This window comes from Canis lupus, chromosome 3 (assembly GCF_003254725.2).
Source record: "Canis lupus dingo isolate Sandy chromosome 3, ASM325472v2, whole genome shotgun sequence".
NCBI classification, from domain to species: domain Eukaryota; kingdom Metazoa; phylum Chordata; class Mammalia; order Carnivora; family Canidae; genus Canis; species Canis lupus.
In genome coordinates this window covers 8,859,584-8,876,194 of record NC_064245.1, presented here as the reverse complement: position 1 = coordinate 8,876,194, position 16,611 = coordinate 8,859,584, and the positions used below count along the sequence as shown (strand labels likewise).

Sequence of the window (16,611 nt, the reverse complement as noted above, 5' to 3'; positions counted from 1 at the left end):
ACCGATCTATTCTGGCATGGTATAAAGATGTATTTATTCTAAAAAAGAAGAGAAAATGCCCAGTAACACAAAAGTATACGAGTAATTATTACAACAAATATTGTGTGTTTTACAGGACGACACTATCACTTTACCTTCTCATAGTTCTGATTTTCAGGAAGCATTCTGAACTATCACATTCCTACTCTGTCCGTATGAAATTCCACGAGATCCAATTAATTTATTGTTTACTGTAAGTGGGGACCAAGAATGAATGGGTGATTTTTTTAAAGCCTAAATAATTAAAGAGCTCATTAATTATACTGTTTTCCCAAGGCTCAATTAAGATGTTAATCTAGAAAGCATTACCACGTGTTTTGAAAATGCATGGTGTTGGGCAACTCTCAGAGGCCTGGGTTTGCAAAAATGCCATCTCTAGCCAAGAGGGAATTAGGAATTCTAACTTGGTGTTTTTTGCGAGAATTTTTATTCCTCTGTGGAAAGCACAAAAGCCTGACCATCCTAAATGAAATTCTTATAAATTTGGAAATTATAAGAAGGCATACAAGCACATTTTTAAATTTGCTAAGTGAAAAATTTGGAAATCCCTGGTGTTCTGTGCCTATGAGGAGAAGCCTGAGGGGAACATGACATCTCTATCCAGAGATTTCCTGACCTAAATTTACCCTCCTCAGAATGTCAATATTACATACTGGAGTAGAGCTGAACCTACTAATTACCCCAACAGATCAGTCACAGTCTAATAGAGGACAGTGAAGCATATGAGCTGGTTATCAATCAAATTCATCAGCCTCTGTCAAAATACAAATTTCAAAACATATATTAAGAATTTATAGATTTGTTTTATCCTTTAAATAACCCATATTTTAAAAATTCGAATATTTACTTCATTTCACCTCCTTTTATCCATATGACAACCTGTACAAAAGGCATTCTAACCTGGAATGGAAAAACAGTACTAACCTTATTTACCTTTGTACAACACATACAAAAATGAGAAGGCCAGACGATGAGACAGAAAACCAGAGTACTGGATTCTTCAAAACAGGAAAACAAATATCTTTATAATATTAACCAGTATACTACTATTTATTATCTATCTGCCCCAAGAATTATAATGAAAAGCTATCATAAATTACATCACACATCAGCTACTGATATTTGGGTTTTCAGCAATTTGTTTTGTATAAACAATGGCTATTCTCTGTTAGATTACATTGGCATGTGCAATTAACACATTTTGTGCACCTCAAGGTAGTGATAGCATTTGAATTTCATTTTTCAGGAATGGTTGGTAAAATCACCCTCTCTTAATCCACTTTTACATACTTCCCTGACTGGCTTTTTGAACACTGACAAACCACCTTGGCAACCTCAGGCTTTCAGTCCTTCCTTATCAACCATGCATTTGTCTGCTCAGGTGTCTTACTATCTGTTTTGCTCCCCTACACTCTTGGTTTCTTCCAGATTTCTTTTATGGATTTCATCTCCTGCATCTCTAAACATTGAAGTATGCTGGGGCGGGGAGGGGGGCTCAGTTCTTGGGTATGTTCTCTGTCTAAAGGTGCCCCTTAGGTGGTCACAGCAGTTGTTTGGCTTTGACTAGACTTTATATTTGATCACTCCAAATTTATATCCTTAGCCGACCTTTCCCCTGAACTCCAGTCCTATATAACCATCAGCCTACCTGGTATTTCCACTTTTTGACCAACAGGCACCTTAAGCTTGCCATGTTCCAAATGAAACAGTTTATCCCACATTCCCCTCTCCAAACCTCATATGTTCCTCTGTCTTCCTCACTTCAGCAAGGAACAACCCCAATCTTGCAGAACAAGAACTTTTGAGTCCTCTTTTCCCCTTCTCTTGCATTCCCAGTTTATTTAACAGCAAATCACATGTTTAAAAAATATAACTGGAAGCCAGCCATTTCCCCCTACTTCCGCTGCAACTGCCCTGGACCAAGACAATATTCCCTTTAACTGAGACTATTCTAAAAGCCTGGAACAATATTTCTATTTCTACACTTGCTCTTCTACATTAGAAGGCCTCAGGCTTATTACTTCCGGGTTTTTCCCTACATTATATACTGCTTCTAGAATATTGCCTGCAATATAATAGGTGCTTGAGGAATATTTGTTAAATAAAAACCCAATGCTTACAGAGGCAATCTCTTAATTTCATGCATAATAACTTCCCGCAAGAGATGCAGTTAGAATGACACATATGTATATATGCACGACAGGTAGGTAGGCAGAGTCCAATCCCAAAGAGAAAAAAATGTTCTTTAAAAATCTCTAATTACAAGGTGTCTCTTAGACACTATTTTGAAAAATGTATTTCTAACAGGTCATATACATACTTCATTTTATTTTTTCCTGCAAATTTAATAGAGTACATTTATGTCAGGATAATATTAAAAGTCATTATTTAAAGTACTTGTAATAATCTTTTTTTCCTCATAGGCATTACTCCTCTGAGAATCCTCACTTTTAATCTTTTTTTGTTTTACATTCTTTTTGCTACATATGGGATGAAGGCAGTAATACTCCTGTAAGGACGCCAGCAACGCTGTCAAGACAAAGCAAGTGACTCTGGTGAAGCAGAACTGTTGGCTGAAAGGCAATTCTAATATAATGGATTTTACCGGCTGATATAGGTAAGTCCAAGTCTGGTGCACAAAGGAAGTTTTATAGAATAGTAAATATGTGAGTGTGAACTGTATAAAATCCTATCTCAAAGAAGGTGCAAAATTGGGGAACAAAACTCCTATCATGATATAAAGATAACTGTGGCCCAGGCATCCCCAAACTCTCAGCCAGCAGTTTACAATACCCTGGAGATTCCTATTAAAACTTCAGACCCTTCACTCCCAACCCAGAAAATCTAGCAGCTCAAGAATAGTTCAAAAAGCAGTCTTTTGAACAAGCTCCTTAGGTGATTCTGGTGTAATTGGTCTGAGAACCATGTTGAGAAATGCTTGTCTAAGTGAAAAAAATCATCACGGTACGCTCACAGGACTGTCAGCTCATCTTTTGTTTTAGAAATACATACATTTTCTCCACGCACTATTTTCCCACCTTTCTGTAAAGTCAAGCATATTGACATGATGGGAAGGTTTTAACTTTTGTTCCCAAATCTGAAATAAGAAGGTTCAACTTCTTCATTTTTGCTTCCTTCATCTTCCTGATATAAGGCATAAGATTAATTTTTTGCTGTCATACCTATTTTTTGGTGAGTGCAGATAATAAGAATTTGCCTAGCACTAACTTTTAAGCCTCAGGCTATTCAGTATCAACACATAACTACAACTTGAATTACTCTGTCAGAAAATATTGCTCCATTCCAAGGAAAATAGCATAATGGAGGTTTCAGAGGGTTTGTTTCAAACCTTCAAGGTTCAGAAAGCTACAGCACTTAAAGTATGGGTAGATCTTCTCTTGGCAAAGTCTAGAAAAACTATTTCAAGGTCAACGTTAAGTAAAGGTTCCACATAGCTAGAAGTTTTGATATAATTAGCTTTTACTCTATTAGCTATTACATAAGCTACATTTATTATAATCAAAAATTATTTTTCAAGACAGGAGAAAAGACCAAATTAAATTCTCCTCATGGGACTTCTGTGTGCATACTAAGTCTTTACCATTTTTTAAATTCACTTTTTAAAACTATTCATTTAGAGTATGAGCTATGCGGAAAAAAAATTAAAAATAATTGCATACAGAATACTCCTTGAAACTCAATATTACAATTAGAATTTGATAACATACAGCTAAAATCTTCTAAAAGACCAAATTTCTATCATAGACTAAAAATAAACTATTCGATTTCTTTTGGCTGTGTTTGTAACTAAATGAATTATTCAAGAGACCCACAGTGACTTTTTGTGATCTGTTTTATGTATATAAATATTTTGTGTGTCCTCAGTTCATAGGGACACTGGACAAATTTTACTTTTAATAGAAGTAAAAAAAAAATCCTATTAAGGTAATGCACAAAGAAATACAAAGGTAAATAAAACACAGAGTTGTAGGATGTTATGTTTATTAGAGCAGAAATTTCAAATGTAAAATAAGATGCCCTACTTGAAGTGGCTTAAAGAAAATTTTACTTTTCGTTGTGAGTTCTGTTATGACTGAACTATTTTATACTGTTCCTCCCATCCATCAAACATTACAGGCTGGCTCCCCTATAGGAAAAGATGTCTACTACGTAGCTCAAGGATTCTGTCTCTCTCAGTTATAATCACAGCAGGAGAGATGCTGTCTTCAAAGCAAGTATAAGAAGTAGGGCTTTGTCAATCAGAGAAAGACAATCATATGATCTCACTCATATGTGGTATTTAAGACAAAACAGAGGAGCAGAGAGGAAGGGAAGGAAAAATAAAACAAGATGTTATTAGAGAGAGAGACACAAACCGTAAGAGACTCTTAATCATAGGAAACAAACAGGATTGCTGGAGGAGAGGGGGGTAGGGGGAAGGGGTAACTGGGTGATGGGCATTAAGCAGGGCATGTGATGTAATGAGCACTGGGAGTTATATATGACTGATGAATCACTGACCTCTACTCTGAAACTAATATATGATATATTAATTAATTGAACTTAAATTTAAAAACAAAGTAGGGCTTTGGGGGAAGCTGGCCCAAAGTAGGTGAGAAACCCTCTCTGAAACAATCACTCTGCCTAGGAGATGCACCAGTTGGTTGGGTTCTGGTGGCAACACACAATGATGCTGGATAGAGTCAACTCTACCAGTGACACTGGGCTCAGAGTAGGAAAGGTGGCTCCTTCAAAATAAAATCAGGATTTCTTTGTGTGACAAAGAGGAAACAGTAACTACTCACTGCTATTTCAAAAAGTGCTATACATTCAATTCCTATGCTATTAGTGATAAAGTAACTTGATGGGGGTCACTTTATAAGCAAGTGCAGGTAAGCTTTATTGTGTGGTTCACAATGTTCCGTTTTGATCAGGATGAGAAATGCCTATTTTGAATGTCTCTAGCATTGGTTTGCTTTATGTTTGGAAAGAGAGCCTAATTTTTACCACACACAGCTGCCTATTGTAATAGAAGCCAAATGGTTAAGGATCGGTGGAAGCAGCAGGGGACGGAGAGGGAGAAGGGAAGGAGACAGGAAAGAGAGAGGGGCTCCTCCCCTGTGCTCACCACTCTCATGGTTTTTTGGTCACAAATCACACACTTAAAAAGAAGATTATAAAACAGAATTAAATCATCAAGTAACTCAGAGCAGGTCTACCAACCTATTCTAAAAGTTATTCTCCGTGCTCCTGGAAGACCCTTTAACCACTCTAGAAGGAGAGTTAGTTAATTTATCTAATTATCATCCAGAGCCACTAAGGTAGGCCCTTCCTTATGCAGAAATAGAGACTATGACTTTTTATTTTCTTAGTTATTTATACTTACCTGTTATTTTTTGTTGTTGCTGTATTCCAACTCTAAATTTTAGTCAACACTGTATAATTAAGGGCTCAAAGAATTAAGTTTGGAGGACAGTGTGGGGTTCCAAAACATCATATGTTGACTCAATAAGCTTCATTTATTCCTTTACAAAATCAATTTTGTATTTATGCAGCTCAATCAACAGTGACGGACAAGCGTAGAAATAAAGCCACCATTTTCTAATAGGGATAAGGAAAGAAATGTAGTCTGAAAATTTACATTTGCTAAAAAGAGATAAAATAGATACATCTAATAATTTCATGTAGGATTGAATCGCACATATTAAAAATCTGGAAGAAATTTAAAGATTACCACAGCATTACAGAGGTGACCAAACTGATTCATTTTTTTTCCATTTTGTAACAGCTCATGGACTGTTCTTCAATACATAATAAAGTAATCATTTTGGTCACTATGGTCAGAGATTGATGATTGTAGCTCATTTAAATAATAAAGAAGAGAGGGGTTGGCAAATTATCTAGCTTTACCTTTTTTATAGATGAGTCAGTTAAAGCACATAGCAACTAACTGATATGTCCACAGTCATGGACTCAAGATCAGAACAAAACTATACCTAGAACAGAGATAAATGGCCTTTTCCTCTTTTTAATAAATTGTGGTAGAATAAAGCCTTATGCCTATCAGCAATTATGTCTTTTGTTATGTTCTTACCATCTTCCAAGTTGGCTCAAAATATAGTACTATGCAAAACCTATAACCCTAAGTAGGTCACAAACATAGAGACAGATGTTTAAGGTAATAACTGAAAAGGTGAGGCAGATATTATCCCTCCAGGCTTTGTTTACTGTGCAAACCCTCCCATTTGTTCTGTGGTATTTTATTATAATTAAGTGGAAAAGGAATTAGGATGCCAATAACTTTAGTATTTGAATACATCTCAATTTTAGACTAATTTAAAAATAATATGAGTTGTGCTTAATATAATAATGTTAGGTTGCAGAAGAGTGCAGGTCTACTGCCCATTTTTTTTTCAGTCTGTTTCAAAAGCTAGAAACCAATCCACTAATCGAGTCTTATTGATTGTGTGCTTAATTATTACATGGTAATAATATCTCAGGAGATCCTGAGTGAGTATAGAAAAGGCAGGTACAGTTTCACAAAGCATTAAGTTGATCAGTTAGACAAATGATACAGAAAAGTCACCTGAAAAGAAGACAAGACAAAACCACACACACAAAAAAGGCTGCACTGTGTTATTCTAATACACTGCATAGGCATTTTGAGAGAGATTTTTTTAAAAAGACAATTCTTACACATTTTATTTATCCAAATCTCTTACATCCATTCTACCCTGATTTTTTTCTGATCTTTTTTAAGTCAGCGGTTTTCAAAGTATTGTCTATGGTCTCCTAGGAATCTCTGATACATTTCCAGGGATTACGAAGACCAAAAAAACATTCTCAGTAATTTTATGATGTTATGTGCTTTTCCCACCATATTGGTATTTTAACTAATGGTGCAAAAGCAGCAGTGGTTAAGATGCCGACTGCTTATAAATGATGCGGTTGGTAACACCCAAGCACATTAGCAATCATTTCATTCGTCACTTTCATGCCTTGACTGTCCTTGATAAAAGAGTAAAATTTAATTAAATCTTAACAATGAGTACATTTCTTTCCAATCTTCTGTGTGAGAAGATGGAAAATACACACAAGACATGTCTGTCGTATACTTCAGTACAATGGTTATCTAGAAGAAAACCTCTCTGTGATTGAGTTTTGAGTCACTTTTCATAGAACAAGATGCCTATTTGTTAGAATGACAAAACAACAGTCATTCAGACTTGAGTATTTGTCAATCATTTTCTCAAAAATATACAATGTGAGCCTATAACTTCAAGTAAGCCAAATGACAATATATACTGCTCTTGATAACATTTGAGCTTTCCTTCAACTGAAAATTAGAATTTGGGAAAACTAGTATTTATTGCTATTAGCTTGACTGCTTCTAGATTCTTTAAAGGATATTCTGATGAGATCAGAGGTAATAACAAGTATGATTTCCTAAAATACCATACGATAAAATGTGTCAAAATTTGAAAGTTATGACTAATGTGGTATGAGCCAGTATTTTCCAAACAATTTTTTTTTTTTTTTTACAAGATCATTCACGGGGAGAAGATCCATTCAAAGTGCAAGACACCAGAGGGATTTTAATGTAACAACACGTGTAAATTTATTGATATAGTTTCCGATTTTACACTGGAGCTCAAGTTTATAAACTACCTTTAGTTAAATTTTAATGGAGTATTAAAGAAGAATATCCAAAGTTATCTGAAAAGGTTATTAAAGCATTCCTTCCTCTTCCATCTCATGTCTAAGATCACATTTTTTAATATACATCAACTAAAATAAGATTGCTCTGAATGCAGAAGCAGATATGAGAACCCAGTTGTTTTACTAAGTCTGACGCTGAAGAGTTTTTTAAAACTATAAAATAATATCACTCTTTTCACAGATTTTTAATTTGGAATTATTTTTTTTGTAACGTTTTATGTTTCCATAAAAAAGAACATCTCTGTAGTGGTTTCGTAACCGATAATTAAAATAGTAATTTAAAAATCGGTATTACTTTCTGCTATGGCAATTTGAAGGAAAAAAAGCAAAAGTTCTTTGCCCACAATAATTCTTAATAGTGTAGTGGGGTCCAAGACCAAACAGCTTCAGAAGGGTTGCTCTAAGTCCATCCTTTCCTCCTACACCAACTGACTATGCTAACAAACTCCTCAAGTGGTCTCCCTAATTCTAACCCATGCAGCCAGCGACCAGATTGGTATCTCTAATGCACGCATCTGATACAACACTTCCCAGTAAGCAACCTTTCAATAATGGCTTTCTATCCCTGTAGGGGAAAACTCCAGGTTGGTGACAAGGTTTAAAAACCATCCTGATCTAGTGCCTGACTGCCTCTAAAATTCAGGACAACTCCCCTCCAGCTACTTGTATACCCCACCCTCTTGCTCTTGTGGCTCTTTACCTGAAAGAGCCCACACATATCACCACAGCCATCCACCTTCCCCACTTCAGGATTTTTACAAGTATCATGTCCAGGAAGTCTTTCTTCCCATTCTTGAGGCTTCCTAGAAAATATACGTTTTCTTCTTCTGGGCCTTTTTGTTTCTATAAATATTTCTATCATGTTTCCAACCCTGTATTTACTGCATATGCACACACAGGTAACTGGGTTCCCCTTGATTTGGGAAGAAGAAAACTTTGCCATCAATACTATCATAAGTGGATTGTGCTTTTCAGTTGCTGTTAACCTTGCGTAGCTTGAGATGTAGAATTATGTAGATATTGTTCTCAAGCCAAAAAGTTGCTCTGATTTTGTCATACTCCTCTGTAAAGCACAGTTCTGCTTTGTCATCGGCTTCCCTATTGTACTCTAATGTTCAGCATATCTTCAAAGACAAACCTCCTCAGGTTTTTCTACATATCTAGTCAAATTCTAGTGTATTGACCTAATTGTTACTGTTCATTTGGTAAAAGTTGATAGTTGCTTTCATAGAGTATTTACTGAGAGAATATTTATCACTTGGTCATCACCGAAAGTCCTACCCTCTGAAACTTATTTTTAAATGATATATTATCGGTTACCTTTTTTTTTTTTTTTAACATTCAAGAAATACTCAAGTGTATTTAAGGTCATTGCTACGTTAATTGCATCACTGTATATAATCATTAAATGGTGCTTTCATGTGTTTAGTGCAGATCCTAGTATCCATCCGTGTTTGATGGCTCTCCGAGAACCGTGAATTGTGATGCAGATACTGGGCATGTCTTGTCTACAGAGCCTTGTAAAAGGTGCCCTATCCTGCAGAGTGCAATTAAGATGCATTAGATTATTATTTGAGTATGTCTGTACATTAGGTCAGAGACAAATTGAAGGGAGTTTGGAATAACAATCCCACTAATAAGGAGACTGAAAGGGCAATTTGAAAGGAAATTTGGCTGAGATATATTAATTAAGAAATGAGTAGAGGTAATCATGATTTCTTTCAACAAAGTAGAGGTCTTAGAAATTAAAGTTTCTCTTGAGCTATTACGTAAAAAATACAGTTTGACAGCCCAAGCTATGTTATGGTATACTGGGCATCCATCCACCCTCGAGATACTGACACACATTGCATACCCACAGATCTTCAACATATGATGCTTTAATGAGAATAAAAATTGCACTATTAAAAAGTCTATTGAGAATGAGAGGAAAGTTTAGATTCAGATTTTCCAATAGAATGGCTAATGGCTGCTCCAGGCAAATGTCATAGAAGGCCCTCAAGGACTCAAGGAATCCCATACAAAGTCTCCCAAAGGTAGGAAGTAGGAGTGGGCTGCTGAGGGACTACAGGACTTAAGGAAAGACTTGATGGTGTTGAATCCCTTCGCTTTTCTTATTGCCTCCCATATGCACCAGCCAGAGCATGTGCGTGACATCAAACCTGGAACAGCCATAAGGCATAGAAAGAAAACCCATAGGAAAACCCTGTTCCTTCACGCCAAAAAACAAAAAACAAAAACAACCTTTTTGACAATACCTACCCTACTCTAGCAGTCTGTGTCTCTAATAAAAGAAAATCTTCAAGATCCAGGGCTTGACAAAAAAAAAAAAAAAAAAAAAGCACAGTCCATTAATGGAAAAAAAAATGATCCAATGGACTTAAAGAAGTTAAAACTTTGGCTGAAGAAGATGAAAAGACAAGCTACAAACTGGTGGAAAAAGTTTACAAACCACATATCCAATAAAGAACTAGCATCTGGAGTATATAAAGACCTCTCAAAACTCACATTTAAAAAACAATCAATTCAATTAGAAAAGGAGCAAAAGATGTGAACAGATGTTTCACCAAAGAGGACACACAGATGAACAATAAGCACATGAAAAGGTGTTCCACAGCACTAGGCATTAGGGAAATACAAATTAAAACTCCTTTGTTAATATGTGTGTTCAAATCTTTTGCCCAATATTGATTTGGTGTTGTTTACTATTGCATCATGAGACTTTCTGGAGAGATTGTGTTTGTTTACTCTTCTATTCTGAAAACAAGTCCTTGAATAGATACGTGTTTTGCAACCACTTTCTCTCTTACAGTGTCTTTTGAAGAACAGAAGTTTTTAATTTTGCTATAGTTCAGCTTATCAACTCTTTCTTATGAATTCTGTTTTTGGAGTTCTATTTGAGGAATCTTACATGCCAAAGTCATAAGATTTGCTTCTATATTTTGTTATTGGCTCTTACAGGTTTAAGTCTTATAGTAAGTTTGTTTTTTATATGATTGACTCAGAGACAACCATTTTTTTATTTCAGCATGTGTGGATGAATAATTGAGAGATATTATTTTTAAAACGTGGAACCCTCTTCCCCAGAGCAAAACCATTTCCCTTTCAATCTTGATAAACATATAAAACAACATAAATCCATGAATGCGATACATATCCCTTTTTCTCTAATAAGAAAAAATACTCTTTTTGTGCTAAATTGCAAGTCCTCCATTATCTTTAATGGAAATCTCCACTATTTACTTGCTAGCATTGTTAGATTCCTTAAAGATAAATCAGGTTGGGATTTATCTACTCAACATTTGGAAGTCTTTTATGTCCACACCGTATTGATATTTACCATGCCAAAACACAATGAGTATTCAAGATAGATGTAACTGTGATATCATGCTTGTTTCATGAGGTAAGCACATCAATTGTGTTGCCCCATGTTAATAGTTTTCTTACTTTCCTTACTGTAATGCAGCTGAATAAAAAATGCATTTCTGGACTCGGCTAGCATATCTTTTTCCTACCATATCACAGAGCCCTCAGGCAAATTCCGGGTTTCCTTTAGGCAGAATTTCTTTATAATACAGATTTTAGACAAATAAGCCCAAGGAATTAAAGCATGTTCAAATGTCCAAGGCTATCTGGTAGCAAGAAGTAAACAGATAAAATAAGATGTTGTAAAGATTTAGACCTTCATTCCAATTCACATTGCTGAGGCATGTATTTTCTTGATAAAGCCGATGGCTTAATGCAGAAAGGCACCTCTCTGCAGTGAAGTCTTTGCTGCTTCTTTCTTTGAGGCCTAAGATGTCATCTGACTTGGAGCAGTCCATGAAACTTGAAGTACTACATTAAAAAGCCATCTGATGTATTTTTTCTACTACCAAAAAAATAAAGTATGACATAAATGGTATAACATCAAGTAGAGTTTGTTACTGACAACAGGGGTTTCGAAGGCCAACTGTTCGTGAAGGATTTGGTGATTAAAATGTGTAACACAGAGCAAATTTAGTGGATGTTAAAGCCTTCTTTCTGTACTCTTCGTGTCACCTGATTCTTCCAGTAACAAGGACTTTAATCAAAGTTTTGATTTTGATCTATTCCTGGTTTCCTCTCTCCACAATTCAATTATGCAAACATTTCATGATATAGCCAATTTTGATTACAATTTTGATTAGAGAAGCATAAGGACTATAGAGACAAATTTTCACTGGAGGACAATGAAGTTTTCTGGGAAAAGGGAACTGACCTTGGATTTGAAGGATAGGTTCTGAAGAAACTTCCATGGCATTAAAGAGGGCATTCCAGGAAAAGAAAATAGAACAACGTGCTAAAAAGTTACAAAGAATGTCCATTATCTTAAATTACAAATTATCATAGATTTCTTAGCTGTGAAGGACTTTGGCACTCATGGATTCCATTGGTCTACCAATCATGCGACTTTTATCCCTAGAGTTGGCACATGTGACTCTACATCACAAAAACAAAAGGGAGGTTTTTATGTTCCACAAAAACATATCATGCTATACTATATTATAATGTCAAATCAGTAGTCTCTCCCCATCATTTATGTTTTACATACAAAAATGCAACCCAGTGGCAACTTTATGTACAAAGAATTTTAAACAGAAGGACTGGGCATGCTATAAGTTCCACTGATGTGCCATGTTAGAAGTATGCAAGAATTCTAGGGGAAAAATCCATTTTCTAGTAATTCTCAAGAAAGGGAAAATAAAAGCCCTTTTAAGGTGAAGTACTACATGAGAATAACAAGGAAAGATTAATTTCCCAAGGACATTTTATATAAATAAATAAATATGATTTATAAAATGCATAGTTCAAAACACTGTGATTCCACGACTATCAAGAACAGAAATGATGATCTACTGACCAAAATAAAACTACTTATATTGAGGAAATACATTTCTGTTATGATAGGAATGAGTTTATTGACAATCATTAGAAATATATTAATTTTTTGAAAAAAAATGCCTTTTTATATATTATATATTCTTTTTTTTTTTTATATATTTTATTGGTGTTCAATTTACTAACATACAGAATAACACCCAGTGCCCGTCACCCAGTCACCCCCACCCTCCGCCCTCCTCCCCTTCCACCACCCCTAGTTCGTTTCCCAGAGTTAGGAGTCTTTACGTTCTGTCTCCCTTTCTGATATTTCCCACACATTTCTTCTCCCTTCCCTTATTTTCCCTTTCACTATTATTTATATTCCCCAAATGAATGAGAACATATAATGTTTGTCCTTCTCCGACTGACTTACTTCACTCAGCATAATACCCTCCAGTTCCATCCACGTTGAAGCAAATGGTGGGTATTTGTCATTTCTAATAGCTGAGTAATATTCCATTGTATACATAGACCACATCTTCTTTATCCATTCATCTTTCGTTGGACACCGAGGCTCCTTCCACAGTTTGGCTATCTCTTCAGATCGAATAAATCTTTCGCCTTTTACTATATTATATATTCTTATATAATATAGAATATCTAAGAATATATATTCATGCATTTTTGAAAGATAATCAAGGGAAGGATACTTCCATTGTTAAATGGAAGACAACTTCACAACTGAGATTAGGAACTGAAAGGATTCTCCTAAATTCTGAAAATAATTAAGTTGACCCAGATAAAGTTTAAGAAAATATCATTATGGAAACATACTGGGTTTCTTTTTTTCTTTTTTACTTGTGGGAACTCCAGATTAAGCATTTCAAAAGAATCATATGGTCAAATCAGTCAAATAAGATCCATGGTTTTATTTCCTTTCACATTTGGCTACTAATCAAACTAAACTGATCTAACTGAACTGATCACATATATGCAATCCTTGCTGCCCAGAATTTCCCCCGTTCTATTGAAGATCTGCTTCTTGTGCAGTTCTGAAAATAGTAGCCAGAAGCAAAAAAACTTTAGATTCTAATTTTCTTTCAAATTGTATAGAAAATATAAAATATTAGCTTTTGAACAGTAAACAATCCAAAGTAAACAGTTGTGTTATGTAGCCAGCTGTGTGTTAAAAACTCAAACTATTTTTACCTATTTTTAAAATATTTTATTTATTAATTCATGAGAGACAGGAGAGAGGCAGAGACATAGGCAGAGGGAGAAGCAGGCTCCCTGCAGGGACCCCACTGTGGGACTCTATCCCAGGACCCCAGGATCATGATTTGAGCCAAAAGCAGACGCTCAAGCACTGAGCCACCCAGGAGTCCCTTTTTTTCCTTTCTCTTTCTTTTTTTTATCTAGGTTACTGTTAATTTCCACAAAACATGCACTAGAAGATCTTCTTAACAATGGCCTATTTTCTTGCCATTTTCAATATAAATTTTAAAAATTAAAAATCAAATAAACCACCACTGTTGCAGTGTAAATTCAGCAGAGTAGTATTTAAAATCCAAGATATATTTTTCAATGTTTTAGAAATTATATTCAAGTATTTGCTATCTTTTTAATCTTGGAGCTTTATTTTCTCACTGTTAAGATTATTGTTTTTGATATTTTGTTTTCACTCTGTGAGAATGTGATACTTGCCCTAAACTTAAACTGCTGAGTTAGGTTCAAATGATTAGAAACACTAAGTTCAGTTTCATTAGCACAAAGTTAAGCTCTGATGACATTACACTAATTCTTATATATGTGTTCTGATTAATTTATTCAGAAAGGAATACTCCAAGAGATTTAATTACAGTATAAAACTAAGTGTTTTCAGGTGTATATTATCTTAGAAAAGGTGAACCTATATATTTTTTAGAGATGTATTTATTTTAGAGAAAGAGAGGAGTGCAAAAGAGGGTGTGAGTAGGAGGGGGTAAAGGGAGGAGGGGGAGAGAATCCTCAAGTGGACTCCCTGCTGAGCATGGAGCCTCTCATGTCATGACCTGAGCCAAATGAGGAGTCAGATGCACAACCAACCACGCCACCCAGACACTCCAAAATTGAACCTATCTTAGGTCAAATATCATATCCATTTACCATGAGCATACATTGACTCTTACACACAAGCATCAAATATCCAGATTCAGAAAAAAGGATATTTATATTGACACTTAAATTCCTGATTATTTATGAAAGAGCTAATTTTTTTTCATCAGCTGCAGGAAAAGGGCATACACGAACTAACCCAGTTCATATCACAATTATTTCTCCCTCTACTGATGGCTTCTTTCTTATAGTAGCATTATCAGTTACTGCTTACATTTACTAGCTGTTTTCTTATCTCCTCATCCTCTTCTAAACTAGATTTAAACCTATGTCAATTCAAGAAAGTATTTGTATGCTTTAATATCCCATTAGACACACTTTACTCACATTAATAATATCCAATTTAGCAATGCAGCAATTTGGGAGGTAAGATATTGCCTAATGAAACATTCATCAACACATTATCTTCCTCTTCACTCATTCTGCAATGCCATGTGTTTTATTTCATTCATTTCTCTTGTTTTATATGTTTTATTTTCTAATAATCTTTCTTCAAAATGGAGATGAAATTGTAATTTAGTAGGAAGGTTTCTGGGACAATAAAAAACAGCACAAATGACTGAAAATATATAGGATGGAATTTTTAAAATTGTTCTTGATCTTCGAAGATTTTCTTTATTTTTGAATTTTTAAATATTCCTCTGAAAAATAGCACCTTTGCTTTCTGATTAAACACAAATATGGTTCAAGGAAAGAGCAAAAATGACTATTTCAGAAATAGCTGTTCAAAAGATGTATCTAAAAGAAGACAGCACACAGCAGTAAATCAATGATACACACTTATAAGTTAAAACATGAAATCCTAATTATGATACCTTGCATTGCAAACATGCCAGTTTTTGCAAAACTAATTAGTCTTCTATAATGGAAAACTATCATTGAGTCTATATGGTTATGAGAGATGAAATTGAAAACAATTACATATTTCCTGACATTTATATTTCTAAATTATCAAACTTAATCCCTTTCTTATTTTTGCAGGTAATTGGCTTGCAATTTTTATCAAGTTATGGGAATATATTCTTGCTCTGAAATATTTTCATAATCTGTAGTTCAACAACACGTCCATTTCAAACTTTAGAGTGTGTCACAGGTTTAACCCGTTACTTTGCTGCAAGGTGCAAGGAAATTTTTCTTTTTTTTTACTAAAAGGAAAATATTTTATGGATAAACTAATTAAATATGTTATCACACTTTCTCATGGATAGGAATAATCCTTATTATGCAATTAATATAAATATTCAGAAATGTCTAAAAAGGGGGATCATTCACTCCATCAATCTGGAATCATAATATTGTAAAGTTATTCTATTATTGAAAATCTTGTGTGTTTTTTTGTAAAGCTGTGTAATTTTTATTATGTGTAACATTTTCAAATAGGAAAATGTTAAGGAACTAAACTGAGAAAAGATCACATATTCAAAGAGTACCAGGAAAGGGAGCATAAACTATTACTACATAATATTAATTCAAAGAGGATTAAACTAAGTAATTTAGGCTTGAAGGAAAATGGAGAAAATTCTGAGAGAGAATTATTTGATTAAATACGTAAACACATCAGATATTGTATTGTATTGCTCAACCAATGAGAGCCTGGAACCTGTAAAAGTTCCAAAAACTTCCAAACAACAGAGGGTTATGTAAACATTTGTTTATTTTGCATTTACCCTACCCATGTAATGCATGTCTTAGATGGCTCTGCCTTTCACAAACACAAGAGACCAAGGCTAATGGAAGCTATGCTGTCTTTTGTTATTATTTTTTATCTAGATCATGAATTCACCTTCTTTATTTCACCAAAAGGAAACAAATCTTATAAAGCAAAAGCTTTATCCCAGAGGCAAAACTCATCACACT

General features: G+C 34.7%; 1 long non-coding RNA gene across 2 annotated transcripts in view; it reads right to left on the bottom strand.

The window, feature by feature from the left end:
* Nucleotides 1-16,611, bottom strand: part of LOC112653831 (uncharacterized) — a 108,506-nt gene that overhangs the window by 60,767 nt on the left and 31,128 nt on the right. The window contains exon 2 of one of the 2 annotated variants that reach the window (XR_007409692.1): nt 5,426-5,640. The exons of the other annotated variant lie outside the window; for it this stretch is intronic. This is a non-coding gene — a long non-coding RNA (uncharacterized LOC112653831). The remainder of the gene's footprint in view (nt 1-5,425; nt 5,641-16,611) is intronic. 2 annotated transcript variants of the gene reach the window in all.